This window comes from Erythrolamprus reginae, chromosome 11 (assembly GCF_031021105.1).
Source record: "Erythrolamprus reginae isolate rEryReg1 chromosome 11, rEryReg1.hap1, whole genome shotgun sequence".
In the NCBI taxonomy this organism is placed as follows: domain Eukaryota; kingdom Metazoa; phylum Chordata; class Lepidosauria; order Squamata; family Dipsadidae; genus Erythrolamprus; species Erythrolamprus reginae.
Window position 1 is genome coordinate 7325784 of NC_091960.1, and position 22028 is coordinate 7347811.

Genomic DNA, 22028 nt, shown 5'->3' on the forward strand with positions numbered 1-22028 from the left:
GCGGGGCCAGAAGTGTTCAGGTTCGGGGAACTTGCCCGAACCCTGCCGCCAAGTTCGACCAAACCCGCTGAACCCGAACTGCGTTGGGTTTGCCCAACACTAGTTATGTAGACAGTAAACACAGGGTCAGTCCAAATAGATTCAAATGTCTATACTGTACACCAATGCACAGAGTATGAGGAATAAACAGGGTGAATTAGAAACTCATGTAAATGAGGACCGATATGATATTATTACTATTATGGAAACTTGGCGGGATGAAACCCCCAAATGGAACATACAGCTACAGGGATTTAAATGATTTAAAAGAAATAGATCAAATAAAACAGGAGGTGGAGTTGCACTATATATAAGAAGTAGCTACATCTCTACAGAAACGAAGCACAACAATGATGACAATTATCTTGAATGCATTTGGGTCAATATTGAAGCAGGGTGGAGGATGGCATTGCCATGGGTCTATACCCAAACAAACAAACAAACAGAGGAAAAAGATGAACATTGGCTAGTCAGCTAAGTAAGGTATGTAGGAAGCACATCACAAAAGTAATGGGGGATTTTAACTACCCTGGCATCGATTGAGTGACAACTCTGCACTAGGTGGGAGGTCTAACACCTTCCCAACAAACGTAGTGGATTATTTTGTTTCCCCAAAAGTATAGAAGGGAATAGAGGAATCAGCCATATTGGACTTAATTCTCACTAACAGAGATAAAATGAGAGAAGGTGAAATAGCCTTGGACAGTTATGGAGAACCTTTTTTCCCTCATGTGCCGAAAGAGTGTGCACGCATGCTATTGTGCATGCGCAAGAGCCCAAAGCCATAATTCAATGCCTGGGGAGGGTGAAAACAGCTTCCCCTGCCCCCCCCCCCCACTGACGCCCTCTGGAGGCTGGAAATGGCCTACAGGGCTCGTGTTTCTCCTTCCAAAGGCTTCCTTGGTGCCACGGGAGGGTAAAAACGCCCTCCCCCATCCCACCGGAGACTCTCTGGAAGCCAGAAACGCCCTCTCAGAGCCTCTGTGTGAGCCAAAAATCATATGGCTGGCACATACATGCACATTAGATCTGAGCTAGTGCAACGGCTCATGTGCCAGCAGATGTGGCTCCAAGTGCCACCTGTGGCACCCGTGCCATAGGTTCGCCATCACTGGTCTAGGATTTTAAGAGAGCTAATTTCAATAAAGTTAGAGAGAACTTGGGAAGGATTCCATGGATGAGAATCCTCAAGGGGAAAACAACGCAAGAAGCTTGGGAAATTTTGAAAAGTGAGATTATAAATGCCCAGTCTAGCACAATACCATTGAAGATAAAGAATAATAGCTCTCAAAAGAAACCAGCATGGCTTCAAAAAGAACTCTCTGACAAATTGAAAGACAAAAAGGACAAGTAGAAAAAGTAAAGAGAGAGGCAAATAACTAAGGCAGAATATCAGCAAATAACCCGAACCTATAAACATAAAGTGAGGAAAGCTACGCTCGCAACGAACAAAGGCTTGCGCCAAAAGTAAAAACAAAAACAAGAGCTTCTTCAAAAATGTTAAAAACAAAAAAAAAGAGTCAAGGAAATAATTGGTCCAAAAACAGATTAGGAATACAAGGTAAAATAGGGAAGAAAAAGATAAGTGAACACCTGTCTATCATAGACGAGTTAAAATCCCCAGGACCAGATGGATTATACCCCAAATTGCCTAAGCAACTGCCAGATGAGATACCAATACCAAGGAAGATTCTGGAAAAGATAATCCAGCAATGAATCAGTGAACACCTAGAAGCAAAGTAATAACCAAAAGCCAAAATGGGTTTGTGAAAAACAGATCACGACAGACTAATCTTATTGCATTCTTTGACAAAGGGACAAAATTATTGGACCAGAAGAATATTGTCAACACAATTTACTTGGATTTTAGTAAGGCATTTGATAAAGTAGACTATAAGCTACTACTAGATAAAGTAGAAAAATGTGGGTTAGACAACATCATCATCAGATGGATTCATGTGACTGACCAACCACACTCAATACAATTTACTTGGACTTCATTAAGGCATTTGATACAGTAGACCATAAGCTATTCTAGATAAAAATAGATAGCATCACCACCAGATGGATTCATCTTGCTGACCAACCACACTCAACGTTTAGTCCCCAATAGAACTGCATCTACATGGAGAGAAGTAGGTCTTGGCAAGGGTGGGCTCCAGCCAGAATGCCCAGAACTGTGGTTCCGCTGTGGAAAGCGGAGCACGTAGGCCCGTTCTGGGCTGGAGCTAAGGGCAGAACAATTAATCAGTAGAACCAGAAGTTGTAAATGAAAGTTTTTAAGAAGATGTTGGATAATCATTTGTCTGAAAAGGCATAGGGTTTCCTGTCTAAGCAAGGGGTTGGACTACAACTGTGATGGCAAACCCTATGGCACGCATGCCAGAGGTGGCACAAAGAGCACAAAGAGCCCTTTCTGTGGCCACACAGGCCATTTCCCCAGTTCAGCACTATCCCGCATCTGCGTGCACCTGAAATTGCCTTAAAAATGGTCTGAAAACAGCAAAAAGACAAAAAAAATAGTCACAGGCACATTGGGCTACTGGTCTTCAGGTTTCCAGCAAGCACACATGCATGCGCATTCTGGTTTGGCCACTCGGTGCCAGAAAGGTTCACCATCACTGGACTCGAAGATTTCCAAGATCCCTTCCAACTCTATTATTCTACTTAATGAAGCCCACTGGTTGTCCACCTCTTCTCTTCTCTTCTCTTCCCGTCCCTTCCCTTCTACCTTTTCCAGCATTGATGCTGGTTGTCCACTTCTCTTCCCTTCCCTTCTACCTTTTCCAGCATTGATGCTGGTTGTCCACTTCTCTTCCCTTCTCTTCCCTTCTCTTCCCTTCTCTTCCCTTCTCTTCCCTTCCCTTCTCTTCTACCTATTTCAACATTGATGCTGGTTGTCCACTTTTCTTCTCTTCTCTTCTCTTCTCTTCTCTTCTCTTCCCTTCCCTTCCCTTCTACCTTTTCCAGCATTGATGCTGGTTGTCCACTTCTCTTCCCTTCTCTTCCCTTCTATTCCCTTCTCTTCCCTTCTCTTCCCTTCTACCTATTTCAACATTGATGCTGGTTGTCCACTTTTCTTCTCTTCTCTTCTCTTCTCTTCTACCTTTTCCAGCATTGATGCTGGTTGTCCACTTCTCTTCTCTTCCCTTCCCTTCTCTTCTACCTTTTCCAGCATTGATGCTGGTTGTCCACTTCTCTTCCCTTCTCTTCCCTTCCCTTCCCTTCTCTTCTACCTTTTTCAGCATTGATGCTGGTTGTCCACTTCTCTTCTCTTCTCTTCCCTTCCCTTCTCTTCTACCTTTTCCAGCATTGATGCTGGTTGTCCACTTCTCTTCTCTTCCCTTCTCTTCCCTTCCTTTCTCTTCTACCTTTTTCAGCATTGATGCTGGTTGTCCACTTCTCTTCCCTTCTCTTCCCTTCCCTTCTACCTTTTCCAGCATTGATGCTGGTTGTCCACTTCTTCTCTTCTCTTCCCTTCCCTTCTCTTCTACCTTTTCCAGCATTGATGCTGGTTGTCCACTTCTCTTCCCTTCTCTTCCCTTCCCTTCTCTTCTACCTTTTTCAGCATTGATGCTGGTTGTCCACTTCTCTTCTCTTCTCTTCCCTTCCCTTCTCTTCTACCTTTTCCAGCATTGATGCTGGTTGTCCACTTCTCTTCTCTTCCCTTCTCTTCCCTTCCCTTCTCTTCTACCTTTTCCAGCATTGATGCTGGTTGTCCACTTCTTCTCTTCTCTTCCCTTCCCTTCCCTTCTACCTTTTTCAGCATTGATGCTGGTTGTCCATTTCTCTTCCCTTCTCTTCCCTTCCCTTCTCTTCTACCTTTTTCAGCATTGATGCTGGTTGTCCATTTCTCTTCCCTTCTCTTCCCTTCCCTTCTCTTCTACCTTTTTCAGCATTGATGCTGGTTGTCCACTTCTTCTCTTCTCTTCCCTTCCCTTCTCTTCTACCTTTTTCAGCATTGATGCTGGTTGTCCATTTCTCTTCCCTTCTCTTCCCTTCCCTTCTCTTCTACCTTTTCCAGCATTGATGCTGGTTGTCCACTTCTTCTCTTCTCTTCCCTTCCCTTCTCTTCTACCTTTTTCAGCATTGATGCTGGTTGTCCACTTCTCTTCCCTTCTCTTCCCTTCCCTTCTCTTCTACCTTTTTCAGCATTGATGCTGGTTGTCCATTTCTCTTCCCTTCTCTTCCCTTCCCTTCTCTTCTACCTTTTTCAGCATTGATGCTGGTTGTCCACTTCTCTTCTCTTCTCTTCTACCTTTTCCAGCATTGATGCTGGTTGTCCACTTCTCTTCCATTCTCTTCCCTTCCCTTCCCTTCTTCTCTCTTCTACCTTTTTCAGCATTGATGCTGGTTGTCCACTTCTCTTCCCTTCTCTTCTACCTTTTCCAGCATTGATGCTGGTCGTCCACTTCTCTTCCCTTCTCTTCCCTTCCCTTCTTTTCTCTTCTACCTTTTTCAGCATTGATGCTGGTTGTCCACTTCTCTTCCCTTCCCTTCCCTTCTCTTCTACCTTTTTCAGCATTGATGCTGGTTGTCCACTTCTTCTCTTCTCTTTTCTTCTCTTCCCTTCTTTTCTCTTCTACTTTTTCCAGCATTGATGCTGGTTGTCCACTTCTTCTCTTCTCTTCTCTTCCCTTCTTTTCTCTTCTACTTTTTCCAGCATTGATGCTGGTTGTCCACTTCTCTTCCCTTCCCTTCCCTTCTCTTCTACCTTTTTCAGCATTGATGCTGGTTGTCCACTTCTCTTCCCTTCCCTTCCCTTCTCTTCTACCTTTTTCAGCATTGATGCTGGTTGTCCACTTCTCTTCCCTTCCCTTCTCTTCCCTTCTTTTCTCTACTACTTTTTCCAGCATTGATGCTGGTTGTCCACTTCTCTTCCCTTCCCTTCCCTTCTCTTCTACCTTTTTCAGCATTGATGCTGGTTGTCCACTTCTTCTCTTCTCTTTTCTTCTCTTCTCCCTTTTCCAGCCTTGCAGCCTTCTTCAAAGAGCTGCAGCTTCACCGAACACATTTGAAATAAGGTATTTTGAGCCTCGTCATATAGATCATATCGGAAATCTGTATTTGGGGGGGATGGAGGAATTCCTATAAGTCTGAGTGATGGCTCTGATCGCTAACTTTTCTCTTTTGCTCCTGCAGTCGAGGGCATTGCAAAACAATGTGGTTCAAAAGCAGCATGCGAGAGATTGCAAAAGGCGATAGGGAAGGAAAACTCTGAGATTATATATGGTATCGACCCAACACTCCTTAAAGAAGTTACCTGCAGCAAAGCCCCTCCGTCCTTTGCCTCCTTCTTCCCAGCTTTCCTTGGGCTCCTCCTGATGAAGCTTCTCTTCTAAAGCTCTTCCTCCCACCCAAGAAAAATGTAAAAAAATACATATTTTTTTAATGTAAGCTGTTGGATTTTGGTTGTTTCCACCAAAATAAAGACAGAGCTTTCAGGCATAAATATGATTGCTGTTCTCATTGTTTCCTTTTTCTTCACTGTTTGCTTAGACATTAATTTGCACACCTATTAATTTATCTGCTGAAGGGGAGGGCTGTAATAAAAGGCTCAGAGGACTGAGAAAATGAGCAGATCTTGTGTTGATGCCAGTGTTAACAGAATTTTTATGCATGGAATGAAGGCTAATGAATGCTGGACTTTTTGACCTTTTATTGGTTAAGATATTCATGAACCGGGAGAGCCAGTGGTAACAAGGTCAGCCAATTAATAGGCATAGCAACTCAATCAGCCAATAGGAACTAACTACTTCTGAGTCTGTGCAGAGAATCGAAACTGAAAGCTTAAGTTTAAGGCTGGGCGTGGCTCAGTCCACTCTGCACTCTCCTCTCTGTACTTTTTGCTGAAATGAAAATAACTCTCCTGCTTTTCTTTACTTGAAGGAATAATCTGCCAATGGTATTGTAAATTCATCTGTTATTTTGTTTATAAAGGCGTTATTGAATTCAGCTGAAATAGTCATCTGTGTGTGCTTCTGATTTTGGTTTTTTATGCAGCAAACTTTAATATCATTGACAAATAGTTCAATAAAAGGTTTATTGACTTCTCCCCTTGGGGGAAAGGGGAGAGAAGCAGCTGAGATACTGAAAGAGATTTTGAGTCTGCACAATTAAAATTAGCTGCAAAGAGGTGGAGAGGAGGTAGATCTTTGTTATGTAGAATAGACTGGTCCAGGCTTATTAACAAAGGGGGAGAGTGTGAGTGAGCTGGGCCATTCCTTGATGGCACATTGACAATGGTTGGGGCTACTAAGTGTGAGTCTGTTTCCTGCCTAAAGACACATTTCTCTGTTTCTCCAGGGATATTCCATGTAATATTTTGCCTTTTTAAAATACAGAGGTACCTCTACTTACGAACTTAATTCGTTTTGTGACCCAGTTCTTAAGTAGAAAAGTTCGTAAGAAGAAGCAATTTTTCCCATAGGAATCAATATAAAAGCAAATAATGTGTGCGATTGGGGAAACCACAGGGAGGGTAGAGGCCCTGTTTCCTCCCAAGAGATTTCTATAGAGGCCCCATGGAGGCTTCTCCCTGCCTTTTACGGCCCTGTTTCGTCCCAGGAGATTCCTAGAAAGGCCCCACGGAGGCTTCTCCCTGCCTTTTTCGATTACAGTTTCGAAGGCTCAGATTTGGAAAATGGTTCTTGAGAAGAGGGAAAAAAATATTGAACACCCAGTTCTTAGCTAGAAAAGTTTGTAAATAGAGGCATTTTTAGGTAGAGGTACCACTGTACTTCCTAAAATATTTTATTCCTCTACGAGGGACGTGAGGCCACGCTCCTCCCCGGGATTTTTTACCTCTTCTCAAGAACCATTTTCCATTTACAAACCCAAGCCTCCAAAACTGTAACCGGAAAAGGCAGGGAGAAGCCTCTCTAGGAATCTCCTGGGAGGAAACAGGGCCAGAAAAGGTGGAGAGAAGCCTCTGTGGGGCCTTTCTAGGAATCTCCTTGGGGGAAACAGGTTCGGAAAAGGTGGGGAGAAGCCTTCATGGGGCCTCCCTAGGAATCTCCTGGAAGGAAATAGGGCCTCCATCCTCCTTGTGGTTTCCCCAATTATGGGCTTTTACAATGATTCCTATGGGAAAAATTGCTTCTTCTTACAAACTTTTCTACTTAAGAACCGGGTCACGGAACAAATTAAATTCATAAGTAGATGTACCACTGTATTGCTTTGACCACTTATCTAGTAAAGCTAAATCATTTGCCCGATTACAGATGCCTCCAGGAATATCAACTCTATTGCCCAGTTTAGAGTCATCCGCAAATAGGCAAACCTTCTCTACCAAACCTTCCCCTATGTCACTCACAAAGATATTAAAAAGAATAGGACCCAGAACAGACCTTTGTGGCACACCGCTTGTAATCAGGCTCTGCTCAGAATACTCGCCATTAAGAACAACCCTCTGATATCTATGCTTCAGCCAGCTGCAAATCCACTGAACTATCCAGGGATTAAGTCCAATCTTCACTGATTTACCTATCAGAATAATGATGTTTATTTAAAATGGATGAAATATGGGAGAGGACAGGATATAGCCAGCTCATCTGCTTTGTTTATAAAAGGTGATCAAACAGGTGGCTTAAAAGGGCTGGTGTTTGGGAGGGAGGGGAGGACGAAGCAGCCTAAAAAAGGTCGTCTGCAGTAGGACTCACAAGAGTCAGAAATCCGAGTAGTAGAAGGAGCAAGTATAGTAGAAGGGGAAGGAAGTAGAGGTGTACGCAGTGAGTATTGCATTTGATTGCTTGTGTGTTTGAGGCTTAAGCCCTGTGTCATTGTGTTGACTCTCTTGGATATTGAAGCCCATTGGCTTGGTAGACGTAAAAGAACTTGCGACATTCTGACATCTGAAAATTGTGATTCTTATTCTCACAAAAAACAGTCATTGGGAAAACCAAGCCAATTGCCAAGGTGAGCCGTCTCTCTGGGTTGATTGAACTGACTTTCTAGTTCTGTAAAAGTTACTTCCAATTCTTCAGTTTGCATGCTGAGGGTCCCATTTGATCCACTGACCAGCGGAGCAACTAAGATGTCATCTTTTTGTCTTTCCTAATAGGATATATGGTTTAAATTTATCCAAAACTGAATCTGGCAATCATGTCTCACAGTGTAGACTAATAGAGATTTTTAAAAAGAATGTTATATAGAAGAATGATCTATCTATCTATCTATCTATCTATCTATCTATCTATCTATCTATCTATCTATCATCTATCTATCATCTATCTATTTATATATTTATATATCTATAACTCTTTCTATATCTCTATCTATATCTCTATATCTCTATCTCTATATCTCTATATCTAATTGAGAATTTAAAAAAGAATGTTATATAGAAGAATGATGTATCTATCTATCTACCTATCTATCTCTTTATCTCTCTATATATCTATATATCTATATATTTATATATCTATACTGTATATCTATATATCTATATCTATCTATTAATCTATCTATCTATCTATCTATCTATCTATCTATCATCTATCATCTATCTATCTATATCTCTATCTCTATATCTAATGGAGAATTTAAAAAAGAATGTTATATAGAAGAATGATCTATATATCTACCTATCTACCTATCTATCTCTTTATCTCTATATCTATCTATCTATCTATCTATCTATCTATCTATCTATCTATCTACCTATCTACCTATCTATCTCTTTATCTCTATATCTTTCTATCTATCTATCTATCTATCATCTATCTATCTATCATCTATCTATTTATATACAGTATTTATATATCTATAACTATTTCTATATCTCTATCTCTATCTCTATATCTCTATATCTCTATATCTCTATATCTAATGGAGAATTTAAAAAAGAATGGTATATAGAAGAATGATGTATCTATCTATCTATCTACCTACCTATCTATCTCTTTATCTCTCTATATATCTATATATTTATATATCTATATATCTATATATCTATATCTATCTATCTATTAATCTATCTATCTATCTATCTATCATCTATCTATCTATATCTCTATCTCTATATCTAATGGAGAATTTAAAAAAGAATGTTATATAGAAGAATGATCTATATATCTACCTATCTACCTATCTATCTCTTTATCTCTCTATATATATATTTATCTCTCTATCTATCTATCTATCTATCTATCTATCTATCTATCTATCTATCTATCTATCTGCCTATCTATCTCTTTATCTCTATATCTATCTATCTCTATCTATCTATCTATCTATCTATCTATCTATCTATCTAATCTATATCTATATCTATATCTATATCTATTTCTATCGATATCGAGATAGATAGATAGATAGATAGATAGATAGATAGATAGATAGATAGATAAATAGATAGCGATATATTTATCTATATATCGATATTACAGAATGCTGGACTCGATGGGTTTTGGCCCAATTCAGCATGGCTCTTCTTATGTTCTTAGGTAGTGATGGGCGAACCCAACGGTGTTTGGGTTCGGCAAGTTCGAACGAACTTTATGCAAAATTCGGCCGAATCCGAACCGAACCCGAACCCGAATGGGGAATCCCACCAAGAGATTCCGGGGGTGGAGCTTTGACGTCACGTATACTGGCAGGTTGCTAAGGACTCAATGGTGATCACTTCCTGGATTCCATGGAATCCAGGAAGTGATCACCTTGGCATCCTTAGAAACATGCCGGTGACGTCAAGGTTCCACCCCCGGAATCTCTTCATGGGAGGGATTCCCCAGCTCCTTCAAAGGGAGGTCTTCACATAAAAATAAACATTGTTATTTTTACGAATAAGGACACCGCAGCGGTGCTGCAAGCAAAGGGCAGTCCTTTCACGTAAAAATAAACATTATTATTTTTACGAAATAACTTCCTGGCTCTGGGGAAGGGTAAAAACACCCTCCCCCATCCCCCCGGAGGCTCTCTGGATGCCAAAAACGTCCTCCCAGAGCCTCTGTGTGAGCCAAAAATCAGCTGGCCGGCACACACATGCACATTGGAGCTGAGCTAGGGCAACGGCTTGCGTGCCAGCAGATATGGCTCCCTTTGCTACCTGTGGTACCCCTGCCATATAATAATAATAATTGATTAGATTTGTATGCCGCCTCTCTCCGAGGACTCGGAGCGGCTCACAACAGTAATACAATATACAAATCCAATGTTAAAAGCAAAAACAGTTTTAAAACCCTTAATTAAAACAACCATACAACCCTAACAAACCATGTATAAAACGGAGAATCAATTTCCCCTTGCCTGATAACAAAGTTGGGTTTTCAGGAGTTTGCGAAAAGCAAGGAGGGTGGGGGCAGTCCTAATCTCTGGGGGGAGTTGATTCCAGAAGGTCGGGGCCGCCACAGAAAAGGCTCTTCAAAATTTCAACTCTGGTGGAATAAAGTATTCTGTTGCAAGCGGAGGAGTGGAGGGCTTCTCTTGTGAAATATTTCTGGACTCTCTCCATTGTATTAATATTCGATTTGCAGTGCGGGTGCCAGAGAGATGAGCTATATTTGTGAAGTCGTCCAGAAAGGTAGAGGAAATGAAATCTGTTGGATTATAGTTGTCTCCACCCAAATAATGACAGAGTTTCTGTGAAGTCACACTGCTGCATTCTTCATAGTTTTCTTTTGTTCTCTTGTGTTTCTTCAGAAATTAATCATTTCCCTTTGTCCTCTTTGTTTAGAAAAAGCAAATAATCTATACGCTCAAGGGGAGTAATCTAATAAATCTTCGGAGAGGGGTGGCATACAAATCTAATAAATATAAATATATAAAATATAAATGGCTCAAAGGTCTGGGTAAAGAGGGAATTGATCACAGGCCTCATCCCAGCCACCTGTGGAAGATGAATCCTTAAGGTTTGGTAGGAAAAGTTTGCCTATTTGCCGATGACTCTAAAGTGTGCAACAGGGTTGATATTCCTTGAGGCGTCTGTAATATGGTAAATGATTTAGCTTTACTAGATAAATGGTCAAAGCAATGGAAACTGCAATTTAATGTTTCCAAATGTAAAATAAGGCACTTGGGGAAAAGGAATCCTCAATCTGAGTATTGTATTGGCAGTTCTGTGTTAGCAAATATTTCAGAAGAAAAGGATTTAGGGGTAGTGATTTCTGACAGTCTCAAAATGGGTGAACAGTGCAGTCAGGAGGTAGGGAAAGCAAGTAGGATGCTTGGCTGCATAGCTAGAGGTATGACAAGCAGGAAGAGGGAGACTATGATCCCGCTATATAGAATGCTGGTGAGACCACATTTGAAATACTGTGTTCAGTTCTGGAGACCTCACCTACAAAAAGATATTGACAAAATTGAACAGGTCCAAAGACGGGCTACAAGAATGGTGGAAGGTCTTAAGCATAAAATGTATCAGGAAAGACTTAATGAACTCAATCTGTATAGTCTGGAGGACAGAAAGAAAAGGGGGGACATGATCGAAACATTTAAATATATTAAAGGGTTAAATAAGGTCCAGGAGGGAAGTGTTTTTAATAGGAAAGTGAACACAAGAACAAGGGGACACAATCTGAGGTTAGTTGGGGGAAAGATCAAAAGCAACATGAGAAAATATTATTTTACTGAAAGAGTAGTAGATCCTTGGAACAAACTTCCAACAGACGTGGTAGACAAATCCACAGTAACTGAATTTAAACATGCCTGGGATAAACATATATCCATCCTAAGATAAAATACAGAAAATAGTATAAGGGCAGACTAGATGGACCATGAGGTCTTTTTCTGCCGTCAGACTTCTATGTTTCTGTTTCTAATTCCTTGGTGAAGACACGTTCTCCACAGTTCGTGCAGACAGTGATGGGCTACCCAAATTTTTACGACCACACTGTGGGCGTGGCTTATGCATTTTCTTTCAACATCTTTCAGTGCAAATTGGGTGTTCTGGAGCTCCATTTTCGCTCCCCCACTGTGTCCCCACCACCACCTGGTGCAGTAGCCCACCCCTGATTATCTACTATGTACAGAGAGAGAGAGAGAGAGCTCTTCTAATGATGTCGGTGACTACTTCAGCTTCAACCACAACAACACAAGAGCACACAACAGATTTAAACTTAATATTAACCGCTCCAAACTTGACTGTAAAAAATATGACTTCAGTAACCGAGTTGTCGAAGCGTGGAACTCATTACCGGACTCCATAGTGTCATCCCCAAACCCCCAACACTTTACCCTTAGATTATCTACGGTTGACCTATCCAGATTCCTAAGAAGTCAGTAAGGGGCGAGTACAAGTGCACTAGAGTGCCTTCCGTCCCCTGTCCTATTGCTCTCCTATATCTCCTATACCTTTCCTCTATTCCTATGTCTCTTCTTCTATTCTTTCATTGATATATTCTATTCCTATATCTTCTTTTCTATTATTTCTTAGATATATTTTACTATGAGTATCTCCTCTATAACCTTCATCATGTATTTTACTATGTGTATATTGATATATACCCACTAAAACCCTCATTGTGTATTGGACAAAATAAATAAATAAAAATAAATAAAATAAAAAATAAAAAATATACAGTCAACTTCATTTACTGTGATGGGAAAAACATTCCCAGGTCCCAGAAGGAAAAAAAAAGAAAGAAAAATCAAAATTTTGCTACCGATATGCGTACCTGACCATACTCGTAGGAGCCCAACACTGGTTAGAGACAAAATTGAAGCCCCACAGGTCATTAAAAAGAGTTTTACAAGTGTTTCAAATTCCTTTTGATTTATAGATGCCTTGTGTGTTATTTTGCAGAACCTCTTGGCCACACAACTGTATTCTTTCAAGAAGAGATAATTTTTTAAAAAACCCTCTGTGCCTAACTCACCATCATGCAGCTTCTGTTGGGTCTCTCCTTCTTCTCCATCCTGCTGAGTACAGGTATGATTAGAGTTGTTGTCCAGTGTGTGTGTGTGTGTGTGTGTGTGTGTGTGTGTGTGTCACTGGACCTAAGGAGGATTCGCCACATTGGCTCCTTGTATGGTTTCTTTTTTCTTTTTAAAAAATTTTTTATAAAAGTTTTTATTTACAAATATACAGAACATAAACGACAATCATAACAGTTGGCAATTGAAACGTATGGCAATTTTTACAGTATGTCTGGATGTAAAAATACAACAATTAATAAGGTTCAGGAGGGAAGTATTTTTAATAGGAAGGTGAACACAAGAACAAGGGGACACAATCTGAAGTTAGTTGGGGGAAAGATCAAAGGCAACATGAGAAAATATTATTTTACTGAAAGAGTAGTAGATCCTTGGAACAAACTTCCAGCAGACGTGGTTGGTAAATCCACAGTAACTGAATTTAAACATGACTGCGATAAACATATATCCATTGTAAGATAAAATACATAGTGTAAGGGCAGACTAGATGGACCATGAGGTCTTTATCTGCCGTCAGTCTTCTATGTTTCTATGTTTCTAATAAACATATAGACTTACAAAAAAAGGATAGAGAGAAAGTAGAGAAAAGAGGGAGGGAAAAGAAAAAGAGGAGAACCAAAGTAGAGAAAAGAAAACGAAAAAGAGAGAAGGATGGGCGAGCGTACAGTGGAGCTGTGTTAAGCATATGAACTAATTTTGGATTTATTAGCTCATTACCTTAAATCAAAATTAGTCATATAGATCAGTGATTTTCAACCTTTTTTGAGCTGCGGCACATTTTTTACATTTACAAAATCCTGGGGCACACCACCAAGCAAAAGGACACAAAACGACACTCTAAGACACTCTTCTCTCTTTTTCCATCCCTGTCTCCTCCCCCTCTTGTGTGTGTGTGTGTATACATACTCTTGAACCATTTCCAAAAACAGGTGAGGGCTGGGGGGGGGTTCTCTCTTATTTTTTGGGTGCTTTTTATCATATGTTTTAAATCAAGAGTCACTTCTCTCTCTCTCTTTTGTTTCTCTCTCTTTCCTCTCATTCTCTGTCTCAATCATTTCCTCATTTCTCTTTTTTCCTCCCCTCTTTGCTCATTTTTCTCTCTCTCTCTCTCCCTCCCTTCCTCTCCTTTTTTCTCTCTCTTTCTTTCTTTCTATCTCTCTCTCTCTCTTGCTTTCTTTCTCTCTCACTCTTTCTTTCTCTCTCTCTCTTTCTCTCTCTCACTCTTTCTTTCTTTCTCGCTCTTTCTCTCTCTTTTCTCTCTCTCTCTTTCTCTCTTTCTTACTTTCTTTCTCTCTTTCTCTCACTCTTTCTTTCTCTCTCTCTCTCAATCTCTTTCTCTCTCTCTCTCTCTCAGCAAAAAGTTGTCAGACCAGAACCTGAGCTTCCTTCTTCGCGGCACATCTGACTGTGTCTCGCGGCACACTAGTGTGCCACGGCACACTGGTTGAAAAACACTGATATAGATAGATGGAAGCAAGCGTTGAATTAATCACAGTATAGAGATTTTGAAATTAGAAGTAAAATTTCATATTTATATATCTAATATCTCTTATAACTATTAGAAAAGAAAAGGAAGGGTTTTAAACCAGATTTGTGTCTGGTCTAATATATACAGATAATTCCATCGTTTAAGCAGATTGTTCTCTTTATTTTAACCACCTGTAGAAGGGATCCCAACAATTGTTAAATGAAGACTCGGTTTCATTTCTGACTGCCATGGTTAGCTTAGTCATCTCTGCACAATATTTAATTTTATTTATTATTGCATCTTTTGGGGGTACATCTTCATTTTTCCACCACTGCGCGAATGTTAGTCTGGCTGCAGTGGTTAGATGGATAATTAGGTGTATTTGAGTTTTGGGAAGATGTTGTCTGAGAATACCCAAAAGGAAGCATTCCGGAGTATTTTCTATTTTCAAATTTAGTATTTCCTCTATCCAGAGTCTAATTATATTCCAGTAAATCTGTGATTTTTTATTTCTTTTTGAAATCACAGATTTGCTCCTTGTATGGTTTCTTAGGGACTGTACAAACCCTCAAGAATTCCTGAAAGATGGAACGGTTTTCTGGAAATAAGAAAGTGGGTGTTGCGTCAGAACAGGCCAAAGTTTATCAAATCGTATTTAACTGAAGAAAGTTTACCACGCTCATCGCCTTTCATGTGATCAGATTTGTCCTGGAATAAGCACGAACCCAATAAAAAGGCAAAATTTTATGATTGGCTAAAGAAAAGAGCAACAAAAAAATAAATAAAAATCTACGCAAAGCAACACGTCAAATGAAAGAATTGAAAAATTAATATTATGTGAAAGAAGCAAAATTCTCTGATCAAAGACCTAAAAAGTGGGGAAACTTTCATTTCAATAAGGTCCAGGAGGGAAGTGTTTTTAATAGGAAAGTGAACACAAGAACAAGGGGACACAATCTGAAGTTAGTTGGGGGAACGTGAGAAAATATTATTTTACTGAAAGAGTAGTAGATCCTTGGAACAAACTTCCAGCAGACGTGGTTGGTAAATCCACAGTAACTGAATTTAAACATGCCTGGGATAAACATATATCCATTGTAAGATAAAATACAGGAAATAGTATAAGGGCAGACTAGATGGACCATGAGGTCTTTTTTTGCCATCAGTCTTCTATGTTTCTGTGTTTCTATTTCCCAAATGTTGTATATGTGTGTGTGTGTGTGTGTGTGTGTTTGTTTGTTTATTTATTAGATTTCTATGCCGCCCCTCTCCGTAGACTGTTTTTATGTATGTTTTTTTCTTTTTTGTATGTTAAATTTGAAAAAAACAAATAAATAAATAAAAATTTAAAAAGGCACAATGAAGATTTCCCCTATACTTAGATGCCCTTAATTATTTCACTGTCTCACTTCCTTTTCATGCTTTTTCTTATTTTATTTCTTGGTTTGACTTTAACCTGCATGGATGTTTTCCTTCCTTCCTATTTCCAACTTGATCATTTCCCTGGGAATATTGGCAGATTCCAAATGGAAGAAAGGACATTTGTTTTCGCTTTCAATCTAACATGTTTTTCTTCACCTATTCCTTCCCCTCCCTGCCAGAGGTGAGTTGTGTGCCCCTCCTCTACCTCACCATAACTTCTTTGGAACAGAATTGGAAGGGACCCTGTAGGTCATCTAGTCTAACCCCCCTCCCCAAGCAGGAGGAATTTCTGACAAATAGCAGTCCAATCTCTTCTTGAGAGCCTCCAGTGATGAAAACTCCCACAACTTCCATCCATTATTCCTTGTCTGGCCTTCAGGTGTTTCAGAAAATAGCTTGACCTCCTCCTCTCAAATATTGGAACACTGCTATCATGTCTACCCTGGTCTTTCTCTTCTGTTAAACTCTTCTGTTAAACTTCCATTAAACTCTTTTGTTAATATGGCCCTGATAATGTCTTTCCGTCATCCCCATAGGCCAGCATAGCTAAGGCTGCTCAGGCTCTCGGTTCACCAATCTTGAAAGCATTTCGGACTCTGTATGCTTGTCTTACTTTATCTCTTTTCCATTTTTCTCTCCAGGTAGTTCCCTGCAGTGTGTACAATGTTCAGCAGTGAATGGAGATTGCTATGATGTAAAGAAAGAGTGTCCTAAAGGGCTTGATACCTGTATGATTATGATTTTGAAGGGTAAAGATAATAATTGTAAGTATGTTTGGTTTTTTTATATTAATGGGTTTTTAATTGTTTCTAACATCAGACTACTATTGTACACTGCTTTATTGTTGCTCTTAGCCGTCCCGAGTCTCCGGAGAGGGGCGGCATACAAATCAATCAATCAATCAATCAAATAAACAAACCAACAAATAAATAATCAATCAATCAATCAATCAGTCAAATAGATAGATAAATAAATAAATAAACAAACAAACCAATCAATGAATTAACGAATTAACGAATAAACAAACAAATAAATAAATAAATAATCAATCAGATAGATAGATAGATAGATGGATAGATAGATAGATAGATAGATAGATAAACAAACAAATAAACAAACAAACGAATGAATGAATGAACAAATAAACAAATACAGATAGACAGATAAATAGATAGATAGATAGATAGATAGATAGATAGATAGATAGATAGATAGATAGATAGATAGATAAATAGATAAATGAATGAATGAATGAATGAATGAATGAATGAATGAATGAATGAATAAAGCAGGTCATACATAAATCTGATTGATCATGTCCCATCAGGGTGGTGAAGTTCCTTCAAGTCTTCCAACAGTCTTCCCCCCATCATCACAGCAATCTCAAATCAATAGGGTTATCAGAGCATGTAACATAGATGGTTGTGTGGGTAAGATTATTAGCCTGGCTGTCCAGCAAAACCAATCATTTCATAGAGGTGCCATTCCACGTGCACTAATCAAACAGGTGGCAAGAATGTAGGGACAGTCAGGCACAGCCCAGGTTGGGCGAACCGATCTTGCAAAGTTCGGATCCGTGCAAACTTTGCAGTGTTGGGCATGCCGAACCCGAGCCTGAATTTTTTTTAAACTTTGGGCAAAGTTTGAGCTCGGGTTCGGCGTTCGGTCACACGCCGTGAAATGCTGCCACCCTGGAAAGTGGGGCGGGGGATTTCCCTCTGCCTGCCGCCGACCCCCTCCCCTTTGACGTCAGAAGGCAGATTTGAGGGCTAATCCCAAATCCAAGAGCTCCCCGCAGATTTCAGACACTTACATTTTTGTCCAGCTCAATGTTTTGTCCAGCCTTCCTGTCTTTGCAGCCAGCAGCAGAGCAAGTGAGCCAGGGGGGCCTTAAAGCAATGAAGCTCCCCACTGCTGCTTTTGCCCGGTCCTCCGCGGCGGTGACGGGGGGTGGAAGACCCGCTCGCTCACTTGCTTTGCTACCGGCTGCAAAGACATCACCTCGAGGCTCGACTACTGTAACGCTCTCTACATGGGGCTACCTTTGAAAAGTGTTCGGAAACTTCAGGTCGTGCAGAACGCAGCTGCGAGAGCAATCACGGGCTTCCCCAAATATGCCCATGTCACACCAACACTCCGCAGTCTGCATTGATTGCCGATTAGTTTCCGGTCACAATTCAAAGTGTTGGTTATGACCTATAAAGCCCTTCATGGCACTTGACCAGATTATCTCAGGGACCGCCTTCTGCCGCACGAATCCCAGCGACCAGTTAGGTCCCACAGAGTGGGTCTTCTCCGGGTCCCGTCAACTAAACAATGCCTCTTGGCGGGACCCAGGGGAAGAGCCTTCTCTGTGGCAGCCCCGGCCCTCTGGAACCAACTCCCCCCAGAGATTAGGATTGCCCCCACCCTCCTTGCCTTTCGTAAGCTACTTAAAACCCACCTCTGCTGCCAGGCATGGGGGAATTAAGATTTCTTCTCCCCCTAGGCCGTTACAATTGTATGCATGGTATGTTTGTATGTATGTTTGGTTTTGCATACTAAGGGGTTTTTAATTCGTTTTTAGTATTGGATTATTATTGTATACTGTTTATGACAGCTGTTAGCCACCCCGAGTTTTCGGAGAGGGGCGGCATATAAATCCAATAAAACTTGAAACGAACTAAGCAGAGGGTTGGACTACAACTGTGATGGCAAACCTTATGGCACGCATGCCAGAGGTGGCACAAAGAGCACAAAGAGCCCTTTCTGTAGGCATGCAGGTCATTTCCCCAGTTCAGCACTATCCCGCATCTGCGTGCACCTGAAATTGCCTTAAAAATTTTCTGACAACAGCAAAAAAAAAAAAAAATAGTCACGCGCACATTGGGCTACTGGTCTTCAGGTTTCCAACAAGCACACATGCATGCGCATTCTGGTTTGGCCACTCAGTGCCAGAAAGGTTCACCATCACTGGACTAGAAGATCTCCAAGATCCCTTCCAACTCTGTCATTCTACTTAATGAAGCCCACTGGTTGTCCACCTCTTCTCTTCTCTTCCCTTCCCTTCCCTTCTACCTTTTCTAGCATTGATGCTGGTTGTCCACTTCTTCTCATCTCGTCTTCTCTTCTCTTCCCTTCCCTTCTCTTCTACCTTTTCCAGTATTGATGCTGGTTGTCCTCTTCCCTTCCCTTCCCTTCCCTTCCCTTTCCTTCTCTTCTACCTTTTCCAGCATTGATGCTGGTTGTCCACTTCTTTTCTTCTCTTCTCTCCCCTTCCTTTCTCTCCTCTTCCCTTCCCTTCTCTTCTACGTTTAACAGCATTGATGCTGGTTGTCCACTTCTTTTCTTCTCTTCTCTCCCCTTCCTTTCTCTCCTCTTCCCTTCCCTTCTCTTCTACGTTTAACAGCATTGATGCTGGTTGTCCACTTCTTTTCTTCTCTTCTCTCCCCTTCCTTTCTCTCCTCTTCCCTTCCCTTCCCTTCTCTTCTACGTTTAACAGCATTGATGCTGGTTGTCCACTTCTTCTCTTCTCTTCTCTTCACTTCACTTCTCTTCTCTTCTCTCCCATTCCCTCCCCTCCCCTTCCCTTCTCTTCTACCTTTAACAGCATTGATGCTGGTTGTCCACTTCTTCTCTTCTCTTCTCTTCTCTACCTTTTCCAGCCTTGCAGCCTTCTTCAAAGAGCTGCAGCTTCACCGAACACATTTGAAGTAAGGTATTTTGAGTCACGTCATATGGATCATATCGGAAATCTGTATTTGAGTGGGTGGAGGAATTCCTTCAAGTCTGAGTGATGGCTTTGATCGCTAACTTTTCTCTTTTGCTCCTGCAGTCCAGACCACTTCAAAACAATGTGGTTCAAAAGCAATATGCGAGGGATTGCAAAAGGAGATAGGGAAGGAGATCACTGAGTTATTACCATTTCGTCTCGACAGAATAGTCCTTAAAGACGTTACCTGCAGCAAAGCCCCTCCGTCCTTTGCATCCTTCTTCTCAACTTTCCTTGGGCTCCTCCTGATGAAGCTTCTCTTCTAAAGCTCTTCCTCCCACCCAAGAAAAATGTAAAAAAATGCATATTTTTTTAATGTAAGCTGTTGGATTCTGGTTGTTTCCACCAAAATAAAGACAGAGCTTTCTTGCATAAACATGATTGCTGTTCTCATTGTTTCCTTTTCTTCACTGTTTCCATAGACATTAATCTGCACAAAGATAACTTTATCTGCTGAAGGGGAGGGCTGTAATAAAAGGCTCAGAGGACTGCGAAAATTAGCAGATCTTGTGTTGATGCCAGTGTTAAGAGATGCTCTGTCAGGCTCTCTGGTAGACTCTTCCCAAAAATGCACAGATACAATTTCAGACACACACACGTTTGAAAATTCAAAACAATGTTCTTTATCATGAAAATTCACTTAAACCAAGCCCTCTTTTGGTATAGCAAACAGCACTTGTCTCCAAACAAACTGGTAATTTGTACAAGTCCCTTATCAGTTCTGTGATACTTAGCTTGCAGCTGTGAGGCAATTCCTTCTTCTTTCACAAAGTGAAACACACTTTGCCCTGGTTTAGTTTCAAAGCGGGGAAACATCAGCACACAAAAGGTCAAAGTCAATAAAGCAGTCACGAAACACAACGATCAGATAATCCTCCACAATGGCCAAACCCACAGGCTGCTCTTTATAGCAGCCTCACTAATGACCACAGCCCCACCCAACCACAGGTGGCCTCATTTTCTTTGATAATAATCTCTCAGTTGTTGTTGCCTATGCATTGCTCTCCGCATGTGTGGCTGTATCATCAACTCTTGTTCCGAATCCAAGGAGGAGCTAGATAATTGATCTCCTTCTGAGCTGTCTGCCACACTCTCCTCCTCCCTGTCACTCATGTCTTCTTGGTCAGAGGAACCTTCATCAGCAGATTCCACTGGGGGCAAAACAGGCCTGCAGCATGTGGATGTCTCCCCCACATCCACAGTCCTTGGGGCAGGAGCTGGGCCAGAGCTAACCACAAGAGAGTTTCTATGCATGGAATGAAGGCTAATGAATGCTGGACTTTTTGACCTTTTATTTGATAGGATATTCATGAACCGGGAGAGCCAGTGGTAACAAGGTCAGCCAATTAATAGGCATAGCAACTCAATCAGCCTATAGGAACTAACTACTTCTGAGTCTGTGCAGAGAATCGAAACTGAAAGCTTAAGCTTAAGGCTGGGCATGGCTCAGTCCACTCTGCACTTTCCTCTCTGTACTTTTTGCTGAAATGAAAATAACTCTCCTGCTTTTGTTTACTTGAAGGAATAATCTACCAATGGTATTGTAAATTCATCTGTTATTATGTTTATAAAGAAGTTATTGAATTCAACTGAATCAGTCATCTGGGTGTGCTTCTGATTTTGTTTTTTTATGCAACAAACTTTAATATTATTGACAAAGAATTCAATAAAAGGTTTATTGACTTCTCCCCTTGGGGGAAGGGGGAGAGAAGCAGATGAGATACTGAAAGGGATTTTGAGTCTGCACAATTAAAATTAGCTGCAAAGAGATGGAGAGGAGGTAGATCTTTGTTATGTAGAATAGACTGGTCCAGGCTTATTAACAAAGGGGGAGAGTGTGAGTGAGCTGGGCCATTCCTTGATGGCACATTGACAATGGTTGGGGCTACTGTGAGTCTGTTTCCTGCCTAAAGACACATTTCTCTATTTCTCCAGGGATATTCTATTTAATATTCTGCCTTTTTAAAATATAGTTCTACTTACTTACAGTTCTACTTACGAACTTAATTCATTTTGTGACCCGGTTCTTAAGTAGAAAAGTTTGTAAGAAGAAGCAATTTTTCCCATAGGAATCAATGTAAAAGCAAATAATGTGTGCGATTGGGGAAACCACAGGGAGGGTAGAGGCCCTGTTTCCTCCCAGGAGATTTCTATAGAGGCCCCCCTGGAGGCTTCTCCCTGCCTTTTCCGGCCCTGTTTTCTCCCAGGAGATTCCTAGAGAGGCCCCACGGAGGCTTCTCCCTGCCTTTTCCTGCCCTGTTTCATCCCAGGAGATTCGATTTCAGTTTCGAAGGCTCCGATTTGTAAGTGGAAAATGGTTCTTGAGAAAAGGGAAAAAAATATTGAACACCCAGTTCTTATCTAGAAAAGTTTGTAAATAGAGGCATTTTTAGGTAGAAGTACCTAAAATATTGTATTCCTCTATGAGGGACGTGAGGCCACACTCCTCCCCGAGAATAAATCGGAGAAGTTGCA

General features: G+C 40.9%; 2 long non-coding RNA genes across 4 annotated transcripts in view; both read left to right on the forward strand.

Moving 5' to 3' along the window:
• Window positions 1-5491, forward strand: part of LOC139173892 (uncharacterized) — a 10802-nt gene extending 5311 nt beyond the window's left edge. For both annotated transcript variants that reach the window (XR_011560254.1, XR_011560255.1), the window contains exon 4: window positions 5182-5491. This is a non-coding gene — a long non-coding RNA (uncharacterized lncRNA). The remainder of the gene's footprint in view (window positions 1-5181) is intronic.
• A 2161-nt stretch (window positions 5492-7652) lies between these two features.
• Window positions 7653-19929, forward strand: LOC139173893 (uncharacterized). Of its 2 annotated transcripts, none has more exons than XR_011560257.1 (4): window positions 7653-7769; window positions 12782-12907; window positions 16444-16566; window positions 19617-19929. It is a non-coding gene; the product is annotated as an uncharacterized lncRNA (long non-coding RNA). The 2 variants fall into 2 exon arrangements; XR_011560256.1 differs by lacking the exon at window positions 7653-7769 and adding an exon at window positions 7827-7956.
• Window positions 19930-22028: the final 2099 nt, after the last annotated feature.